The 9,963-nt window shown below is 39.1% G+C and overlaps 1 protein-coding gene across 4 annotated transcripts in view; it reads left to right on the top strand.

Annotated features, from left to right (window-relative positions):
- The window catches only part of HSD17B6 (hydroxysteroid 17-beta dehydrogenase 6), a 34,703-nt gene that overhangs the window by 1,170 nt on the left and 23,570 nt on the right, over positions 1-9,963 (top strand). Inside the window, exons 2-3 of one of the 4 annotated variants that reach the window (XM_073788496.1) lie at positions 122-254; positions 979-1,024. The exons of 1 other annotated variant lie outside the window; for it this stretch is intronic. The gene's annotated coding sequence lies outside the window, so the exon portion shown is untranslated. Of the gene's footprint in view, positions 1-121; positions 255-978; positions 1,025-8,807; positions 8,867-9,963 lie in introns of those variants that run through there. 2 more of the 4 variants (XM_073788498.1, XM_073788497.1) reach the window with 2 other exon arrangements.

The raw sequence follows: 9,963 nt of genomic DNA, 5'->3' as shown, positions 1-9,963 counted from the left end.
TGGCTTCCTGGGCTGTTTATTATAGATAAGGGGGCTGGTTTCCTGGGTAGGCTTCGGGCAGGTTGTGGGTCAGAGTTCTGTTTTTAAATATGGTCTGGTCATTGTTTGTTTGTATATTCAGTCTCTCAAATAGAACACCCAGGAATACTAAAATCTGAATCAGAGGAAGCTTGCAGAAGCATGGAGAGCTTTACTCTCCATGTAAAGGAGCCTGTTTGCTATCGATGTGCAGATCTGCCAATAAGTCTGACCAGGTAAAGATACATCTCATCTCAAAGGTGGACTGGGGTGGGCAGTCTGATAATCACATCAGTGTTGTGTCACATGAAAACTATCATTTTCATGAATTTTATTTTTACAATAATAGTAGGAAAGCAACGAGAGAATAGACTCTCTAGTAGGTTATTATTAGCCCAATCTTGAAAGTGATCATGGTCCCTTAGCTTCTGTGGGCAAAGTTGTGAAAAATAGGCTCTGGACAGATCATATTTATTTGAATATTTCTAGAAATGTGACATCCTGCACAAATCTTAGTTGATTTTCACAATCTCCGTGCATCCTGTTTTCAGTAGAGTGAATTTCATTGCTGGGAAGGTCTTCACTCTAATAACAGTAACAAGAGTGCCAGTAGAGTTCTCTTTTCCAGAACCACATGCCCTGGGCTTTTTAATGGAGGTTTCTCAGTTTCTTTACTGGAGATTCCTTATTGCTCCCTTTAGGAACTGACTTCTTTGAGCTATTTGGGAGTCCCCTATTTAAATTTCAGGACCATTAAGGAGGGCACACTGTAAGGAGCTAAGACATAAGGGGGGAAAGCAAAGGAGGTTTATTTATTGAGTTCCTATTGTATGCTTCATTTATTTAACATAAGTTTTCCTCACCAGAAAAAAGGGCATAATAATAGCTAACGTTTATATAGCATTTGCTATGCTGTCAAGGATGTATGTGATAGGTACTAATATTATCCCTGTTTTACAGATGGGGACATATGCTGAGAATTAATTTGCCCCAGGTCACAAACCTAGTAAGTAGGAGAGCCAGACATCCTGACTCCAGAGTCTGTGTGATTCACTCCTAATCTACAAGCTATGTGTCTACAAGGGATTGTTGTAAGGGTTAAATGAGATAAAGTAAGAGGTGCCTGGCCCAGCTCATAGCCCAGAACCACTCAAAGTGAGAAAGCTATTATTTTGTGAAAGTGCTCTGGTATAGAGGCTTTTATCCCAAGGGCCACTGGGAGGCAGTATTGCCATTCAGTTGGTTTCCCCTTGTGCTTTCATCCTCATAGGTGCAAAACCCCTTTGTCCTTCAAGCCTTATGCTATCTACCATCCCCTTTACATTTACTATTTATGTCTGCTATCAACCTCTTTGGGTAATCTGTCAGCCCTAGTTCTCTCTCTTCAAGTTCTTTGCAGACGTAGAACCTACTTCATGGACTTGCAGTCCAGCTCCTGTTGTTATTCTGGATGTTTTTAGCATGTAAAAGGATGATCTGTTCGGGAAAGATATAGTTCATTCAGTCATTCTTTAACTTATTCATTTATTCCACAAAGAGTTATTGAAAATTTGTGTTGGACATTTAGTTAGGCTCTGTGGAGAAAAAGCGATATGGGTTCTACTTCCGAGAAAGTTATAGTCTAGCAGGGGCAATGGACCCAAACCAAGAAGTATAATGACATGTTATAGATGAATTTATAACCCAGCTGTCTATTGGCATCAGCATTTCTTTTCAACATCTTTATTGGAATATAATTACTTTACAATGTTGTGTTAGTTTCTGCTATATAACAAAGTGAATCAGCTATACGTATAAATATATCCCCATATCACCTCCCTCTTGAGCCTCCCTCCCGCCCTCCCTATCCCACCCCTCTAGGTGGTCACAAAGCATGGAGATGATCTCCCTGTGCTATGCGGCTGCTTCCCACTAGCTATCTATTTTACATTTGGTAGTGTATATATGTCAATGCCACTCTCTCACTTTGTCCCAGCTTACCCTTCCCCCTCCCCGTGTCCTCAAGTCTACTTCTGCATCTTTATTCCTGTCCTGCCCTTAGGTTCTTCAGAACCATTTTTTTTAAATTTTAGATTCCATATATATGTGTTAGCATATGGTATTTGTTTTTCTCTTTCTGACTTACTTGACTCTGTATGACAGACGCTAGATCTATCCACCTCACTACAAATAACTCAATTTCGTTTCTTTTTATGGCTGAGTAATATTCCATTGTATACATGTGCCACATCTTCTTTGTCCATTCATCTGTTGATGGACGTTTAGGTTGGTTCCATGTCCTGGGTCTTGTAAACAGTGCTGCAATGAACATTGTGGTACATCTCTCTCTTTTTTTTTAATTGTTGAATTTTATTTAATTTATTTTTTTATACAGTAGGCTCTTATTCATTATCCATTTTATACATATTAGTGTATACATGTCAATCCCAATCTCCCAATTCATCACACCACCCCCCACCCTTACCACTTTCCCCCTTAGTGTCCACATGTTTGTTCTCTGCATCTGTGTCTCTATTTCTGCCCTGCAAACTGGTTCATCTGTACCATTTTTCTAGGTTCCACATATATGCATTAATATATGATATTTGTTTTTCTCTTTCTGACTTACTTCACTCTGTATGACAGTCTCTAGATCCATCCACATCTCAAAAAATGACCCAATTTCGTTCCCTTTTATGGCTGAGTAATATTCCATTGTATATATGTACCACATCTTCTTTATCCATTTGTCTGTCGATGGACATTTAGGTTGGTTCCATGTCCTGGCTATTGTAAATAATGCTGCAATGAACATTGTGGTGTATGTCTCTTTTTGAATTATGGTTTTCTCAGGGTATATGCCCAGTAGTGGGATTGCTGGGTTGTATGGTAGTTTTTAGTTTTTTAAGGAACCTCCATACTGTTCTCCATAGTGGCTGTATCAATTTACATTCCCAACAACAGTGCAAGAGGATTCCCTTTTCTCCACACCCTCTCCACCATTTATTGTTTGTAGATTTTTGATGATGCCGTTCTGACCTGTGTGAGTTGATACCTCATTGTAGTTCTGATTTGCATTTCTCTAATGATTAGTGATGTTGGGCATCTTTTCATGTGTTTGTTGGCAATCTGTATATCTTCTTTGGAGAAATGTCTATTTAGGTCTACTGCCCATTTTTGGATTGGGTTGTTTGTTTTTTTGATATTGAGCTGCATGAGCTGCTTGTAAATTTTGGAGATTAATCCTTTGTCAGTTGCTTCATTTGCAAATATTTTCTCCTATTCTGAGGGTTGTCTTTTGGTCTTGTTTATGGTTTCCTTTGCTTTGAAAAAGCTTTAAAGTTTCATTAGGTCCCATTTGTTTATTTTTGTTTTTATTTCCATTTCTCTAGGAGGTGGGTTGAAAAGGATCTTGCTGTGATTTATGTCATAGAGTGTTCTGCCTATGTTTTCCACTAAGAGTTTTATAGTGTCTGGCCTTACATTTAGGTCTTTAATCCATCTGGAGTTTATTTTTATGTATGGTGTTAGGGAGTGTTCTAATTTCATTCTTTTACATGTAGCTGTCCAGCTTTCCCAGCACCACTTATTGAAGAGGCTGTCTTTTCTCCATTGTATATTCTTGCCTCCTTTATCAAAGATAAGGTGACCATATGTGCATGGGTTTATCTCGGGGTTTTCTATCCTGTTCCATTGATCTATATTTCTGTTTTTGTACCAGTATCATACTGCCTTGATTATTGTAGCTTTGTAGTATAGTCTGAAGCCAGGGCGCCTGATTCCTCCAGCTCCGTTTTTCGTTCTCAAGATTGCTTTGGCTATTCGGGGTCTTTTGTGTTTCCATACAAATTGTGAAATTTTTTGTTCTAGTTCTGTGAAAAGTGCCATTGGTAGTTTGATTAGGGATTGCATTGAATCTGTAGATTGCTTTGGGTAGTATAGTCATTTTCACAATGTTGATTCTTCCAATCCAGGAACATGGTATATCTCTCCATCTGTTTGTATCATCTTTAATTTCTTTCATCAGTGTCTTATAGTTTTCTGCATACAGGTCTTTTGTCTCCTTAGGTAGGTTTATTCCTAGGTATTTTATTCTTTTTGTTGCAGTGGTAAATGGGAGTGTTTCCTTGATTTCTCTTTCAGATTTTTCATCATTAGTGTATAGGAATGCAAGGGATTTCCATGCATTAATTTTGTATCCTGCTACTTTACCAAATTCATTGATTAGCTCTAGTAGTTTTCTGGTAGCATCTTTAGGATTCTCTATGTATAGTATCATGTCATCTGCAAGCAGTGACAGTTTTACTTCTTCTTTTCTGATTTGGATTCCTTTTATTTCTTTTTCTTCTCTGATTGCTGTGGCTAAAACTTCCAAAACTATGTTGAATAATAATGATGAAAGTGGGCAGCCTTGTCTTGTTCCTGATCTTAGTGGAAATGGTTTCAGTTTTTCACCATGGAGAACGATGTTGGCTGTGGGTTTGTCATATATGACCTTTATTATTTTAAGGTAAGTTCCCTCTATGCCTCCTTTCTGGAGTGTTTTTATCATAAATGGTGTTAAATTTTGTCAAAAGCTTTTTCTGCATCTATTGAGATTATCATATGGTTTTTATCCTTCAGTTTGTTAGTATGGTGTATCACATTGATTTGATTGATTTGCGTATATTGAAGAATCCTTGCATTCCTGGGATAAACCCCACTTGATAATGGTGTATGATCCTTTTAATGTGGCATCAGCATTTTTTTAAAGACTTGGACAGTATTGGTACAGGGAGCAAAGGCATAAAAGCGGAAATGGCATGGTGCTTTCAGGAACCTGCCAGTATAGTTCCATATGGTCAGAACTCAGACTTCAAGGGAAGGCATAGTGAGAAATGGGACTAAGAGGCAAGCTATGGCCAGAGCATTGCATGCCAAGCTAAAGAGTGTGGAAATAAAAGTTATTCATCTTCCCCCGGTCAGAGAAATTCTGCATGCCATGAGGTGTGGCCAAAAAAAAAAAAAAAAGAAAGTTATTCGTCTTCCATTTTAATTCAGTTTTGGTTAAAATTATAATAAAATATTGATCATAAAGAGTACCCTCATATTTATTTAAATGACAAAGTTTTAGTTTAATCTCACAGGAATGATTCTTTTAACCACAAAACAAATGATAACTTCAAAGCTGATAAAACATGTGTTATAGGATATTGCAATTGTTTTTTAATCTATATGATGGATATAATATATGAAATTGAATTTCTCACCTAAGCTATAAATGAACCTAGCAGATTTTTGGTAAATAACCTGCCAATATACATATTGTATTAGGTTTTCTTGTTAATCATAAAGCTATATACTGTTGGGATCTAGCTTCCTCCTTGCAGACTGCTTAAAATAAAGGATGGCAGATTCAGATCAAAACACAGTGTCAAACCTTGTTCCTCCACAGGAACTCGGATTTGTCTGAAGACAGTGGGGAGTCTTGGAAGGCTTTTAAGAAGGGGAGAAACATAATCAGAATTGTGTTTTAGAAATAAACTCTGGAGCCCTGTAAAGGGCAAACAGAAGGGGAAAGAGCAAACAGAGGCAGAGCAATCCCAAGAAACTGTTGCTGGAATCCAGGGCACAAGTACTTGTGGCCTGAAGTAAGGCAGTAAAGTAGAGATGGTTGTGATTGTGTGGACGTAAGTGACTTAAGAGATATTACTAAGAATTAATATTGATTGGATGTGGGGGATGAGGAAGTGGTCTAGGATGATTTCCCAGGTTTCAGAATTGGGCACCTGGTTGGAAGGGGTTGTTTGGCACCTAGTGGGCAATCATTAAATATGTTGAGTATTTGTTGAATACATGTAGGGATAGGAAATAATGTGAAAATAAGGAGGAGGATCAGATTGTACTGAATCATCATTATTTCAGTTTTGAAAAGTTGAGTTTGAGTTGCTACTGTGATACTCCCTAAGCTCTCTATGCTTTTCTTTCATAGCCCTCATCACAGTGTGTAATAATATATTTATTTGTGGGAATATATGTTTAATGTTTATTTTTCCTACTAAAATAATAAGTTCTAAGATTTCAAATATCATGTCTATTTTACGCACCTCTTTTAGCTCTAGTAACTAGCATTGGACCTAGCACATAGTAGGGACTCTATGTTTATGGAATGAATGGATGAATTCAAGTGGAAGATGCCCAGCACGTAGTTGGATATGAGGAGCTAGATGTCAGGAGAGGTCTTTACTGAAGGCAGAGATTTGCAAGTCATTAGAACTCGGATCAGGATTGAAGCTGATGATGACTGAGGTCCCCAAACAAGAAGGGTGTGTACAGTGAGAAGAGAGGAAGGGCCAGGAGAGAACTCTTAAAGATATTGACTTTAAAAATTGGGTAGAGGAAGAGAAACCAGCAAAAGACAATGAGAACAAATAGGAATAGAAGCAGGAGAACTAGGAGAGTGTGATTTCATAGGCGCCAAGAGAGCAGAGAGCTGTGAAAGGGTGCTGAAGGATTCTGATACCAGTTCCATTGTGGGGCATGGGTGTGTTTCCCCACACATCCAAACCAATTCTTTGGATTCCAGCCTAGGTTTCCTATAGTTCAACTCAATTCTGACACTATCTATCCAGAGATAGTGTCAGATTCCACAGGTTAAGGGTTCAGTCCCACAAGACTCCCCCGCCCTCTTCAGATGCCAATTGCAAGCCCAGGTTGTTAACCTGTGCTTCTAACTGACTGGCTTTAAATCGAAGGTTCCCACAACTCCCTCCCTGGGTTTGATTAATTTGCTAGAGCGGATTAGGACACGAAGCAGCTGCAGCTCTTTTTTTTTTTTTTTTTAATGTATTTATTTATTTATGGTCGTGTTGGGTCTTCGTTTCTGTGCAAGAGCTTTCTCTAGTTGTGGCAAGCGGGGGTCACTCTTCATCGCGGTGCGCAGGCCTCTCACTATCGCGGCCTCTGTTGTTGCGGAGCACAGGCTCCAGACGCGCAGGCTCAGTAATTGTGGCTCACGGGCCCAGTTGCTCCGCGGCATGTGGGATCTTCCCAGACCAGGGCTTGAACCCGTGTCCCCTGCATTGGCAGGCAGATTCTCAACCACTGCACCACCAGGGAAGCCCAGCTCTTTTTTTTTTTAATTTTTTAACATCTTTATTGGAGTATAATTGCTTTACAATGCTGTGTTAGTTTCTGCTGTACAACAGAGTGAATCAGCTATACATATACATATATCCCCACATCTCCTCCCTCTTGCGTCTCCCTCCCACCCTCCCTATCCTACCCCTCTGGTAGGACACAAAGCACGGAGCTGATCTCCCTGTGCTATGCAGCTGCTTCCCACTAGCTATCTATTTTACATTTGGTAGTGTATATATGTCCATGCCACTCTCTCACTTCGTCCCAGCTTCCCCTTCCCCCTCCCCGTGTCCTCAAGTCCATTCTCTATGTCTGCATCTTTATTCCTGTCCAGCTGCAGCTCTTTTGGAAAGGTGTCTGACAGCGTTAAGGCTGAGAGCCCCAGTTTGCAGAAGCTGATCTCAGGTTGGCAATCTCAAAGGGGACTCTGCTTCCCCGCTCCCTGACTCCAGCAGAGGCTCCAACTTACTCAGAGGATGGGGGCTTCCTACTTTTAATTTTGGCTGTAACACATCTGATCCTCCAGTTGAGCAAGAATGACACTGGTGAGAACTGTGGGCTTGGCACAAAGGAGTGGAGCAACCTGGACTCTGACCACAAGAGGGCGGTGTTGTGAAGGAGGTGAGGAAGCGGAGGGTGGGCAGCGTTGGGGAAAGGAAAGGAACCCTGCCCAGTGGGGATTCACGAAGTCCTCTGAAGTCTCCAGGACAGGGAATCTTCCTGAGCAAATCGTGTGTGTGTGTGTGTGTGTGTGTGTGTGTGTGTGTGTGTGTGTGTGTGTGTGTGTGTGTGTGTGTGTGTGTGTGTGTGTGTTGGCTTGGGGATAAGATCTGTTTGGAGAAAGTTTTTTTTAAAATAAATTTATTTATTTATTTATTTTTGGCTGTGTTGGGTCAGGTCTTCGTTGCTGCGTGGACTTTAGTTGCGGCGAGCGGTGGCTTCTCTTGTTGCAGAGCACGGGCTGTAGGTGTGCGGGCTTCAGTAGTTGTGGCACGCAGGCTCAGTAGTTGCGGCACACGGGCTTAGTTGCTCTGCAGCATGTGGGATCTTCCCGGACCGGGGCTTGAACCCATGTCCCCTGCATTGGCAGGTGGATTCTTTTTTTTTTTTTGGCAGGCGGATTCTTAACCACTGCGCCACCAGGGAAGTCCTAAGAAAGATGTTTTTTAAAAAAATTTTTTTAAGTTAAAAAAATTTTTTTAAGTTAAAAAAAATTTTTTTAAAAAGATCTTGATTATGGTTTTTAATTTTCTTAAAAGACCCTTCAACTTTGATTTCTGAGAGAAATTTCATTGCCACTGTGTTCTCTGCTTTTTTGATCTTTATTCTTTTGGAGTTTGAGAAAGTATTGTTTAGAAGTTGAGAGTGATTTTATACTTATAAATAGGACCCCCTGGGTATACTCTGTAAATTGGAATTCTTGACAGTGTGGAAAACCAGCTCTTTTATGATAATGCTGGGAGCTGTGGGGTAAGTTTGTGAACTTTTGGGTAAGCAAGAGCGACCTTATATAATTAAGTCCTGAGAACTGTGTTGCTGAAGCTCTGTGGCCTAGTTTGTGTCCTGCCTTAACCCTACCCCCATCTCCTACTGTGAGCAAGCTCTTTGCAGTGGGAGTGGCGAAACTGTTTTTTCTTTCTTTTTTTTAACCCACGTGACCAGTAAACAAGGGTTTAATAGTCCCATTATTCCTTCTCACTTGTTACATTTCTAATCCTGTGGAGAACAGAGAAGAAGTAAAATTCCAAAGGTAGGTGAAATCTGATGTACATTCCCAAACAAGAATTCCTCAGGTAACATTTTTCCTTTCTCTTTGTGGAATCTCATATACTGATATGAAATGAAGTATGATATATATATACATGTGTATATATATACATTAACTATATTTCATATATGTGTATATATATATTTATATTTATATTTATGCCAGTACAAGGCATCAGCTGCTGGAGTATTTGCTAATTTTTTCCCACTTGGCAGAGGGATTGAGTCAGCTTTTGGGATGAGACTGAGGTTGGAAAATCTGTTAAGTTTTATGCTTGGACAATGTAGCATCTTCAAAAAGAGTTTGAGGTAACTTATAGTAAAAGACATATATACAAAAAAGTTATTAAAATGCAAATGGAAACATAAAAAGAAATAGAAAATCAAAGTGATGAAAGAGAAGAAAAAAATGCTGTCTACAAGGACTAATAGAATTACTATGATTGAATATTAAATTTGGCCTTAAACTTCTAAGATAATATACAGAACTAGATAATTGAAAAATAATCAATAGTATACTATTTACTTAGAAAAGACAAAATCTTGCCTGGTACTAAATGCATGACAGGATTTATCATGTGGGATCTTGCACAGTGTATAGATGCACAGTGTTCTGGATAAGAATTTTATAACAAACACAGAAGTGATTTTCTTCACACTGTTTGTTTTCTTCTTCTCTTTTTAATAAAAGCGGTATTTTTATTTTCCTAATTTGAGTTGAGAACACACAGGTGGATGGCTCAATGAATTTTCACAAAATTAGTACTTCTGTTAACAGCCACACAGGTCAAGTAATAGAACATTATGAGCACTGTAAACAGCTCACTAATACCTTTCTCAATCATGGACCCCTACTTCCTCCCCAAAGGTAACCAGTAATCTTTTGTAGCACCCTAAATTAGTTTTGTCTCTTTAAAACTTTGTGTAGATGGAATAATATAGTATGTGTTCTTTCGTGTCACAATATTATGTTTATGAGATTCATTCATGTGATTGTGTGTAGCTATAGTTCGTTTTTGTCACCGTATAGCATTCCATTCCATGAGCATATCTCAACTTATTTATCCATTCTACTCTTTG

The sequence above is a fragment of the Tursiops truncatus genome, chromosome 11, assembly GCF_011762595.2.
Source record: "Tursiops truncatus isolate mTurTru1 chromosome 11, mTurTru1.mat.Y, whole genome shotgun sequence".
Lineage (NCBI taxonomy): Eukaryota > Metazoa > Chordata > Mammalia > Artiodactyla > Delphinidae > Tursiops > Tursiops truncatus.
This window is presented reverse-complemented; position numbering and strand designations above follow the sequence as displayed.